Below are 13,030 nucleotides of genomic sequence, written 5' to 3'. Positions count from 1 at the left end.
AAAATATTAATAAATAAATGTACAAAGTATGGCAGTACTTTTTATCTGTGGTTTCCCGAAAGCTCCGAAGAAAACTTACTCGCATTTTTTTTTTAGCAAATTGAATCGTTCTTGGAGAAATTGTAGACAGATTCTTAGCAAAATAAAGATTTATTCTCAAAGATATAATTGAAAATGGCCAGCTTCAATGGCAGATCCAGGAGGGCCAGTGCTCCCCCCCCCAGATTTTTTCCAGCGCCCTCTTATTCTGTTTTTTTTTTCCTTTTTAAGGACAGATTTATCAATTATTGGCAACTTTTTCAAAGTGATTCCCCTCCTAAAAGATTTTGCTCATTAACGCCTTTGTCGCAGATGGCCTTTCCCAAAACTTTAGTCTAAATCTACCCTTGGTCAGTATTTCTGGGTTAAATCCTCATATTTTTATCTTAGCCAGATAAATAATTTAAGATTGAAGCTTTGTGGCCTTAATGACAACTGAAGTCATTACTACTGAAGGACTACAACTACTTGTGGCTGTGACTACTTATGGCTATGAATGTAACTACTTAAAACGACAACTGCTTGCAATTATGACCGCAACTACTTTTAAATATGATTGCAACTTTGACTCTGACTAAGACTTCCAGCGATTTTGAATAAGACGGCAACTACTTGCAAATGCGACAGTAAATACTTACGATCGCGGCTTTTGTTGCTACTGACACTATAACTGAAACGAAATCAAAGGGGTTAAGAGCATATGAGTTGTAAAAGTACCTTATATAAAATATCTCAAGATTTTCAAAAGTGGACACGGCTAAAGTTGAAACTTTCTGGAGAGCTGGGGGGATATAAAGCTAAATCAAAAGACACTAAGTGTATCCAGATTGTCAAAACGACGTCTGTGCAATACACTAGGAGCAGGTAAGGTTACTACGTTGAAAATTTCAAGGAATGCTGGAGGGGATGTTGAAATAAATTATAAGACACTACGTGCATCCACGGTTTTAAAAAGCTCATATCTGGGACATATCAAGAATGGCTAAGGTTACGAAGTTGAATCTTTTTAGGCATGGTGAAGAGGATGCTGAACTTTATTGGAACATTATGTGTATAGGACATTATGGTGTATTCAAAAAATTTCAATAATAGCCAAGAAAACTAAATTGAAAGTTCCAGGGCATGTTGAGGGCGATGATGGATTAATATATGTCTATACTCAAGGTTGTAATACTATGCGAGTAACAGTGGCTTCAGCTTTATTGCAGCTCAAATATCATTAAGGAATTTAATATGTTTATTCGAATAATATTCCCTGCACCCATCCCTCAAAATTTCTCCAGTATAACTATTATGAAAATGTTATTGCTCAATTTTGCCAAAATATAAATAAAAAGCCAGGATCTGAATTTTTAAGGAAGAAAATAATAAAAACAGTAAAGATATTTAATTATAAACAACTAAAAAAACTGTGTTATCTGAAGACGAACGAGGAAAACTTTTTAGGAAACTTTTACAAAAAAACCTATCAATAATCAATTCAAATTCAAAACGAACAAAAATTATCTTGAACTGGAAAAATGCTAACGCTCCTATGTCTTTTGAAGATCGGACCATCATTAGCGCTTTACTGAAAACATAACACACTTAAAGATCTCTTCTTCCTTATGATGTTAATAAATCTCGAACCGGTAAGACGTTAAGAAATGAATAGTACAACTGCTACTACTATTAACAACTGACCACAGCACTAAGCCGTCTGAGACTAAGATAGCTACGCAAGCTCCTCCTCCATACCAATCTATTCAAAGCCTCACTTTTTACACCCTCCCAGGAAGTTCCCATTTTTCTTAATTATTTCTTTATGAAATCTTCCCACCTACAGACAAGGACAACTTGCTTTCTGTTTAGCTCTAGACGGTTGGTCGAAAAGGGAAATCTTCGGCAATCTGTCATCCTTCATCTTCAGATCTTGTCCTAGTCATCTTAACCTTTCTTTCATTATAGCCCAAGAAAGTGGGATTGAACCACATTTTTCATATAGCCTACTTTTTGAAATAGGGTCAGTCAGCTGGGTACCCAGAAAAATCTTTGGGCAATTTCTGTGGTAAGCATCTAGTAAATCTTCGTCCACTTTCCAGAGCACCCATGCCTCAGAGCCATATTTGACCACTGTTATCACTGTACCTTCTAATGCTCTAACCTCGGTTTGCCGATTTATGTTCCTTTTCTTCCAAACTTTTTTTAACTGTGAAAAAAACTTCCTGAGCCTTGGCTATTCTACTTTTAACATCTTCACTGCTCCTACCGTCTTTAATGATAAGATTACCAAGATAAGTGAAGCTGCCCACCTGATCAATCTTTTTTTTTTACCCAGCGTCATTTTTTTTTCTTCACTTATTCCTAGGCTTTGTGACTTAGTCTTGTCAACATAAAATTTCAAACCTATTCTAGCAGCCTTAATTCCCAAAACCTCTAAAAGCTCATTCATTTTGCTCACACCTTCATCTAGGATGGCTGAACCATCAGCATAATCTAAGCTCCATGCGAATTTTTCCTCTCTATTTGATTCCGTGGTCTCCTATTGTCTTTCCTGTGCTCCTTAAGACAAAAGTTCATCAAAATTATCCATATAAAGGGGGATAGAACAAAACCCTGCTTAACTCCTGATTTAATATAAACCAGGTGCTAACCTCATTTCCTATCCTAACCGCAGCAGTGCTATGCTCTCACGTAGCACTTATCACTTTAATGCATTTGTCTGGTATATCATACAAGGTTAAGACCTTTGCTAGAGCTCTTCTATCAACAGTTTTAAGCTTGAACTATTATTTCACTTTATTTCTGCTCGTCTTTCTTTTAATACAGCTCTTGTCTTTTCTTTGAAAAACTTCTTCAATGAAAAAAGTTTTTTTAATTAATGATAGAATAGAACAATCCCTTAAGCTTTCAAGACCTTTTTTTAGTCCGAAACTAATGCGTTTCCGAAACTAATTAGTTGGGCGTGTTTGTTAGCTGACGAATCTATTAGCGGATTCCATTGCAACTGAACCCCCGGTAACTAAACTTTAAGCAACTAAACCCCCGTGTAACTGAAACATTTGTACAACTGGACCTCTACGTAACTGACCCACCTTGCAACCGAATCCTGGTGTAACTGAACTCTTGCGCAACTGAGCCCCATCTAACTGAGCCCTCTGGCAACTGAATCCCATTCCCTGTGACACTGTACTCCCGTGAAACTGAACCCTCGTGTACCTAACCCTCGTGAAACTTTACCCCCTATGCTCAGTTTTTCAGTATTCTTAAAATATGAAGTAACATCATGGGTGGGAACACAAGTTAGAATCTTTGCATGTTCAACCTTGTTGGAATTGTGTTTTTTTAAAGTCATTAAATAAATGCCTGTCAAGATGATTCAATAAAAAGGGTCTTTTTTGTTGTCGACACTGACAGATTCCAAGATATGAATCCGAGAGGAACTCTCTAGGAACAGGTTTAAAATTTGACAATGTAGAAGATGAAGTAGCATTAGTTCAACATACCCATCAACTTACCTGAAAGCTCCAACATAATGCTCAAGGCGGTTCAAAAGGTATTTCTAATACCCCCTTTTGCAACTGCATACACATAGTTTTTTGATTTAGCTCAACTTCGCCATCAACATTCCCTGAAGTTTTCACCTTAGTATCTTTAAATTCAGTAGGGGTTGTAGCCGTAGTAGTCACAGTAGTAGTCGTAGTAGTAGCGGTAGTAGCGTACACGCTTCCTCTTTTGGTTGGTTGAACATACCAACTACCGTATCCTGTAAGTTTCGACGTAATACCCAAAACCATTTCCTAAATATTGCTGCCTCTTAACCAGCCCCTTTTACAAGCTACCTGAACATAATGGGTTTTGATATAGCTAGGCACTCCCCTTAAGAATCCAGAAGAGCATCATCACCTTAACATATTTAACCTTTTTTGAAGCCAAAAATCAAACATGCCCCCACACAACTAGTATAATTTGCTGCTTGGAACTTTGTCTCTCAGTAGCAACTCCAGTTTCTCCACCCCAAGCTGAAATTTAGTCTATTCAAAAATATTATCAAAACTAAGATAAAAAAAGGTAAAGAAAACGGCATTGGACTTTACTGTCCCTACAGGCGGTGCTGATCTCCGTTTCTTGGACCTTCAGCAAGGAAGTGCAATGGAGGACCGGGGGTCAACCATCCTGTGCTTTCACACACCCTTCCTGTTTACCTTCTACAGATTTCTCCAGGTACCCACTTAGAGCTGGGTCGACTCTGGCTGAGCTTACAGAGTCAAGTCACTGACTCCCGTTCTAAACCAAATAATTGGGTAAACTAGGAATCGAACCCTCACCCTCTCAGACAAAGGATCCTAAATCTAGCATAACAATTCACTTGACTAGGACTAAGATAAGCCTACACAATTCAAGCATCCAGAGAATCGGGTTATTTTTCTGCAGCATATATCTTTGCCTTTCTGGTACTACAAGGCTCATTTTTCATTGGCATTTTCACTTAATTTGGGAAAATTGGCTAATTTTTACCCCCCCCCCCAGATTTTAACAAAGTTACGCCACTGCATCCCTTTAAAACCATAAATCTCCCATGTCTAGACAATGGGCAAATTGAATCAACTACAGCCCTTATTCAATGGTTGAAGGTGGTCTTGTCATCCCTAGTGGCATAGCTATATTAATTTTCAGCTATATTGAACAAAATACCTAAGTTGAAATATTGATCGGATGCCTTTAGGGGAAGGGATGTGAAAAGAGGAGTGGGAGGGGCCAAGTGTCCTATAATCATTTCATTTTGGAATTTCCCAAAATGACTGCCATAAAACTCTCAATTGATGAAAAAATAAGATACGTTCAAGCTGCGGAAGTTAGAGTTTACCAACAATGAAAAACTAAGAGTATTTCATGCTACCTGTCTAAGTCTTAACTACTAGAAAAGTGCTGAAAAAAAAACAAACCAAAAAACAAAAAAAAACAATGCGATAGCTTTGCCTATGCAGAAGACCTATAAGGCTTCAATGATTTATTTTATATTATAACTAATTTAAGGAACAATTCTACGAAATAAGTTTTCCAAAGAAAAAAAAGTAACTCCATTAAACCAAAAAATGAGTAGAAACAGAATCGAATAATCTACCAAGGGTAAAAATACCACAAATCACCATCAATAAATGAATAAAATCGAAAGCAAACAGAAATTAAAATAACTAACTGATTCAACCTAAAAGCAAGCAGATTTTGATATGACAGCCCCTATGCCTTCTCAAAACCAGAAATTAATTTGCACTTTAATGAAAAAAATAGTTACCCATTGTTAAACTATGTGGTTTTAATGGAAGAAATGGTTGTATAAACTTTGGAGGAGGCTCATTAGATTGGAAATTGAAAGTTCTAGTTCACTTTTGAAGAATCAAAGGTTGTCAGAGGACACCAAGAAAACCAGCCTCTCCCTCCTAACCAATATTTTTCCTCAAAGGCATCCCATCAAAGTTTTGAAATAGCCATTTTGTTCAAAATAGTCCAAAGGCCAAATAACCATGCATCCAGGGTTAACAGCACCGCCAACAGTTCCCGGGGTGAGGGCTGTAAACTAAGCCAGCTGCTTATTGCTAAAACATAAAGTTTTAATTGAAAAAAAGTTTTATATCAAATTTAAAGGGGGTTCATTCGAATTGAAGTAAAAAATCCAGTGCCTTTCTTAAGATTCAAAAGGGAAGGGACAGTTTTACCCCAGCTTCAATGTTGACCTTTAGAGAAATGCCAAAAAATGTCAAATACAAAAAAACAACACTTGGTCCTTTACTGGTTATGAAAAGGAAATACCAGCAATATCTTGAGACCGGCTGATGGTATCAACCGTCACATCGTTCGGGATATATTTTGGGGCACCTTCAAATAAATCAAAAGATACGACGTCCATCCAGTTTTGCAAGAAAACGTATCTGCAATATATCAAGAACAGCTGAAGGCATTAAGTTTAACTTTCAGTGTATGTTGAAAAAGGCCTGAGTGCTACTAGTCCCTTTCCCATGCCCTTTTTAGGTGCTATCCTGAAAGATATCTAAACAAAGTTCAAGATTTTTAACACAGATGTTTATTACCCAACGTTCAGGAAAGGTCTGTTTCACCTAAAATAAGAGAAATGATTCCGCTTTAGTGATGTGAGACATTTGATTTTCTTCTTTTCTGCGACAATAAAACTGTGTTTTTTTTATAAATGACCTTGTCAATATGACTTGAAAAAATAACGACTCCAACAAGGGTGAAAATGTAAAGATTCTAACTTATATTTTACCCCGTGATAGTGCCTTATATTTGTCGAATACTTAAAAACTAAGTATTCTGTTTTCACAATTCCAACAAAATTTTCCGCTAACAATTGGACGGTGGGAATAATCCTTCTACGTCATATACATCCATATTAGAGTGCTTTGCTGAGGATGCATTATCATTTGGCAATTTAAGGAAAAAGCGCCAAAGAAATCAGCGAACTGGAACCCCGTTTTCCTACGCTGTGTCAGAAAGCATTTCTCTTGTAGTTCCAATGGTTGATTTACCTTCTGGTTTGTCCCTGAAACCCCATTATAAAAAAAAAAGATATTAAGAGATTCTACTGCTAGGCCATCTACGGTCAAAGCTAAATTAACATCCGAGGCATCTCCCTTACCAAAATCAAAACTGAAAAGTCGAGGTTCCAAAACTTGTTCAATTTAAAAATAATGCTTTCTATGGAGAAGATATTATCTTCCCAAAAGCTTAATAACTTATAAGCTCAATACTGAAAAACTGAGTATGGGGGTTCAGTTACAAGGGGGATCAATTAAATGGGGTTCAGTAGCACGCGGGTTCATTGGTTTGGGGTTCCCTTAAATGGGGGTTGAGTTACACGCACACCTTATTTTCACCGTCCCACCAAATGTTTCTGATAACAGTTGGACTGTGGGAAAAATCCTATTACGTCATACATATTGATATCAGAGTTCTTGGCTAAGGACTATTTGGCAATTATTTGGTTATTATTTGGCAGTTTAATGAAAAAACACCAAAAAAGACAACTGGAAGCCCGTTTTTATTCACTGTGCCAAAAAGCGTTCATCTCGCTGCTCCGTTTTTTGATTTACCTTCTGGTTGTCCGTAAAACCTCATTGAAAAAAATATATTTAAGAGATTCAGTTGCTATGCCATCTATAGTCAAAGCCAAATTAACATCTGAGGTATCTCCCTAAACCAAACTCAAAACTGAAAAGTTAAGGTTCTAAAACTTGTACAGTTTAAAAATAATGCTGTCTATGGAGAACATATTGTCCTCCAAATAGCTTATTAACTTCGTTATTTATCAAAATTGAAAGAGGTAAACATGTAAATGCAATATAGAACAGAGTATGACTGTAATGAGACCAAAATAGCTTCTGTGAGTTTTTAAACAATGATTTTCCCCATTTATAGGTAAGGATCGACTAGCAAGGGAGGAAGGGGGAGATTCTTCCCTGGGAAGGAATTTGGGGTCTATAAGCTCAAATATTTAGTTTAATGGAATATATTGTTGCTTAGCTTTCCTTGATATTTCTTTGTTATTATTATTTCCTATTAGTTGCCTTCTATTTAAATGTTTGATGAAACTTCAAAGCCATCTAAAATTTTAGTATTAGTTTTTCCACTAAAAAAAAACACAATAGCTAATAGTTATTACGTAACTGCTATAGGTCATTTTTCAGATACTTTACACAATCTAAGGGTCTTTTGTTGTGCAGTGAACCTCAATAAGATCGTTCATTAGCCTTGATTTTCATATTAACCATTTTCATAATGCTTGCAACAAAACAAAAGTTCTGACATCTCAATTAATCTTATTGCTGAAACCACTATAATGTACCTAACCTTACGCAAATTAGATAGCCACACCAGTAGACATAATTCACTCTCCCCTTCACGAACGACAAACATTATTCTTATGCACAACGACTTGACACAATTACTAGATTTTAATTCGAATCTGGCATGAATTAAAATCAAGTAGTTGTGGGCATCAAGTCATGGCTAATTGTAGAAAAAGCCAAGGCAGATAGTCTGATTGATCTACAAGCAAATCTGACATAAGCACTTATTAGTATTGTATAAAAATAATTTTAGTTCATTTGTTGATAGATAAGTCTATCTATTATCCGCCCGTGTGTCATTCAAATCAATCAAATCACGAATCAAATCTTCAAATCACGGGCGCGTTATGCTAATGAAGCAGTATAATGTTAACTACCGATATGGGCTTATTCCCACCCACAGATGGAGACTGAATATCACGTCTCTCCAATGAAAAGAACCAAAATCAACTATATTGTGTCAACATGTGCTTATTTCACGATAGCTTTTGACCTATAATCTTTTCTGTGCTAAACTCCGTTTTGAGAAAGTTTACAAAACGGTTTTATTTTGTGTGTGAAAGAAAAGAAAAAGAGAAGAAAGTTCTTTAAGATAAGGTGGGGATTCATTGATGGAATCTTAGAAGCTGTTTATAGTCTAATCCTGTTTTTAATGGTTTTGTAAACACAATTCTGGTTTAGTATATTAAGCCACCCATTTAGCAAAGGATTCATCTACACAGGCGATCTCAAATATCACTTTCTATTAAAATACTTGCCGAAATTTAAATAGCGATGTTTTATATGGAAAGGATATATGTTGCGTTTTTCAGATTAAAAATGGCTTTATTATTAACATGGGCGCGCTTCAAACCTATGTTTTCGAACAAAAAATGATTAAAAATACGAGTAATATGTGTCCAGTTATTAAGATAAAGTTAGAATTTCTCGAGAAGGCCGCCACTGAGCCCCCTTCACCTTTGTGTACGTGCCTGGTTGCAAGGCAAAGATAAATGAAATTTATAAGTTTCGTGTCCATTTTTTTCTTTTTACAAATTAAGAAATGTTTACTAGAAATAATTGCCTTTTCTTCAAAAACTGCAGTTTACCGTTCGCATATGTATGGTCTTCCGAAAGAAAACGCAATTCAAGTATTCTAGTTCACGTATTGACTAGATTTCAAAGCGTAAACATTTATGTCAATTGTTTGAACTTCAGCATACTTGAGTTTATTTTGAATAACAACTTCCTTTGCAGACATTCCTGAATGAATCTATTAAAATAAACTACGGAAGACTGCCGTCTCAACAATTAATTTTCATACCAAAAAAGTGTTTGAAGTGTCATCAAGTTGTTCACAATACAGTGGAGTGTAAAAATGTGACCTTGTGTTGAAGATGCGGTTCTTCCGAGCATATCTCATTCCGTGAGAATCCGTGCTCCAAGTCAATGTTCTATATTACTTGTAAAATTTCTTGCCACACCAGTGACTGTCCAATCTCGATAGTGAAAAAACTAATTTGTAATGTACCCACCAGGGCTCTCTACTAAACAGTACCGAGATGTGAGAATTATTTCATGGAACATAAGGAGTAATTTCTTGAAAAAATATCAGTATTGGAAGGTATGCTGCTGAAAAATGATCTACTCTGTATTCGGGAACATTTCCTCAGATGCCCTATTCTCAGTTTATTCGATAGGAGTAGAGACTATCGTACTTTTTCGGTTCCCACAAAGCGTATTCATTCCTGAGGTCGGACGTCGGGAGGCCGGGCAACTTCAGTTTTAGCGAGTATTAAATCATGATTCTATCACTATCTTGCATAGTGATAAATTTGTATTTGCCCATTAATTAAAAAAAATTCTGATGATCTGATTGTGCAGTCAAAAACTAAAAATTTCACATGCATTCACACTTAATCTCATACATCAAATACAGACCATTTGTTTACTTCGATTGATCTCCCAATTTCTGTGGTTACGTTATATCTAATTACCAATTATCCAACCACCTTCCCATTATAGCGTCTTTTAAACTAGACTTAACGTAATACACCAATGAACTTAGCAGGACCAGAAAAAGGGCTATTGGAACGTTCGGGCCCAGCGTTTGGCGCCATCAAAATGAACACCTAATTTTCGAAATTGTAAATTTTTTTTAACAATTTCAGCAAGCGTTGCTTCTGAAGAGAGATCATTTTTAAGGCTAAAATCAATTAAAAAAAGTACGTGATATCAACAATAAATCAGGATAGACTAAATGGTTTAGCAACCAAGTTGACTGAAATTGAAGATACAAGGAAAATAGATTTTAAAATAATTTTAGAAGCATTTGTAGAACAAAATTTGGGAATTTGTAGATTCATGTGCCCATATTCTGTGATGTGAATCTCAATAGGCATTTTCAGCAGTTTCATTATATCCAAGGAACACAACCGTAAATTAACGTTAGGACAAAATGAGTACAAAAAAGAAAAAGAGGACAAAACCATAAGCTCCAAATGAACAAACTGGACCATCAAATGAGACAAGATCAAGAGAACGACCTGATAAATTTATAAGTAGGACGGGTGACAATGAAAACCAAGACTATCAAAAGCAATAAGACCAATCCAAGCAACTAGGGCAGGAGACACTGAAAAAATATGTGAAGCAATGATAAAAGAAAATAAAGATCAGAGATATATAGTCAAAATATTAGCGAAACTGAAAATTAGAACAAGTCAAAAACGGAATTGAAGAGCATAGAAATATTCAGTTAAAAAACAAGTGATAGCGAGAATCACAACGACTCAAAAACGAAAGTGAAAAAAAAAAAAAAAAAAAAAAAAAAAAAACGGTTAAATGACCTGCGACAATGAGGATCAGAACCAATAAAAATAAAAATGAGGAACAGAGAAATGGATGGTTAGAAGATATACGACCGCGAGAAAAAAGAAATATACAGTTACAAGATGATCAGCAGCGAGAATTACAAGCAACAGAAGAACAAAGAATTGTTGAATTGAAGAACAAAGTGTGAGCAAAATGAATGAATTTTTAGAGGTTTTACGAGTTCAGGGTGCTAAAATAGACTTGAAAATTAATGTTAAGAAGACTAAGTAACTAAGGCTAGGAATAAATGAAGATGAACATGTGACATTAGGTAACGAAAAGATTGATCAGGTTGGGAGCTTCAGTTACCTTGGTAGTATTATTAGTAAAGATGGTGGGAGCAGTGAAGATGTTAAAAGTAGAATAGTTAAGGCTCAGGGTGTTTTTTCACAGTTAAAAAAGTTTGGAAGAATAGAAAGATAAGTCTACAAACCAAGATTAGAATATTGGAAGCTACAGTGATGACAGTGGTCAAATATGGCTCTGAAGCATGGGCACTCCGAAAAGCAGATGAAAATTTACTAGACGTTTTCCAGAGAAATTGCCTACGGAATGTTCTGGGTACCCGGCTGACTGACCGTATTTCAAACAGTAGGTTGTACGAAAAGTGTCGTTCAATCCCGCTTTCTGGGACTATGATGAAAGAGAGGTTGAGATGGCTAGGCCATGTTCTACGGATGAAGGATGACAGATTACCGAAGATTGTCCTTTTTGGTCAACCGTCTGGGGCTATACGGAAAGCAGGTCGTCCTTGTCTGGGATGGGAGGATGTCATAAATAAAGATTTAAAGGAAATGGGAACTTCCTGGGAGGGTGTAAAGAGGGAGGCTTTAAATAGATTAGGTTGGAGGAGGAACGTGCGTAGCTGTGTTGGCCTCACGCGGCTTGGTGCTGCAGTGAGTTATTAGTAGTAGTATTCTCAAGTGGACGCACTCTATCAAAATCTACAACCATATTCAAAATCATTTAAATTAATAATGGTACTGGTCAAGTGAAAAAATACTATTCTATTCAGTAAATCCCGGGACGAATGCAAGTTAAAAAAGCCTTTGGTAACTTCCTGCAAAAAAGGAAATAAACATAACAAGTATAATTTAGACCATAAATATAAAAACTAACTTGGTGAATTTCATTTGTCTACTCAGAGTCTCACTATCTTGTTACAGTGCAAGCCCTGATAACGGTAGTTTCTAAGCTCAAAGAAAAAGCTTCGTTTGGTATAGATAATATTAGCGCATTTCATGTTATCCATGGAGCCCCTTTGCCTATGTCACACCTCGAATTGCTCATGCACATGATTTTTGATACTATTACATCACCGTCATCCTTTTGCATTGGTGATCTCCCTCCTATCCCTACATTCTGTAAACTGTTTGGGCTTTTTTGTTTAGTTGATGAGCTGGAGAAATATAGCGTTCCGCCAAACCATTTTGTTTTTCCGAATAAAAAAGGGTGTGTTGACGGCCTTAGTGTTGTAGCTAATGTCCTTATATAGACTGAACTAGCCCCGGAAAGTCTTGTTCTAGCAGCACACGATGTTAGGCGTACATTTGTATATGGAGTCATGCTCCTTCATACGGAAAAAAGAGATGTTCATCCCTCTATTATTCGTACCTTGAAAAATTTATGTTCACGGCTTTAAATACGTATTAAAATTACAAATCCATTTAACCTGCCGTTTTCCAATTCATCTAATTTAACACGTGCTCCATGACACAGTTTCTTGTCCCAGTACCCCGCCGAATGATCCGAATACTTTTGTTTCTGTTGATAAAGGTGCGTGTCAAGGTGCAATAACTTCGCCTACTCTTTTTAACAATGGTATCCTAGACGCTCAATCAAAATGCTTATCTCATGCACCGAGGCAGTAACAAACGTGACACTTGTCTATTATGCGGTTGATGTTCTTAATCTTAGCAGGTCATTACAGCGTAACGAAGAAAACTTCAGCATACCTGAGTGTGAATATTCCAAATAGGACCTGGAACCGAATTCTGTGAAATCCAAGGTTCTTCCATTTAATTTGGGTAATTCGGGTCCCACATCGTCTTTCCAACTGGGACGTTTTTGGGAAAGCAAATTTAAAATTATCTTTATCTTGGTCTATCAAATGGCCTATTCCTAAAGTAAACCCGCTTGCTGTTGATTTCCCACCTTGAAAAAAAAAGATGTGGTGCGTCTTATGCTTGACATGCCTGAAGTAAAAAACGTTCCGACCGAATAATCCTCGCTAAACTATTTAATTCAACATTGCTATCACATTTTCTATACACAGCTTCACTTTGGAAAATTTC

Source organism: Artemia franciscana, chromosome 2, assembly GCF_032884065.1.
Source record: "Artemia franciscana chromosome 2, ASM3288406v1, whole genome shotgun sequence".
Lineage (NCBI taxonomy): Eukaryota > Metazoa > Arthropoda > Branchiopoda > Anostraca > Artemiidae > Artemia > Artemia franciscana.
This window is presented reverse-complemented; position numbering follows the sequence as displayed.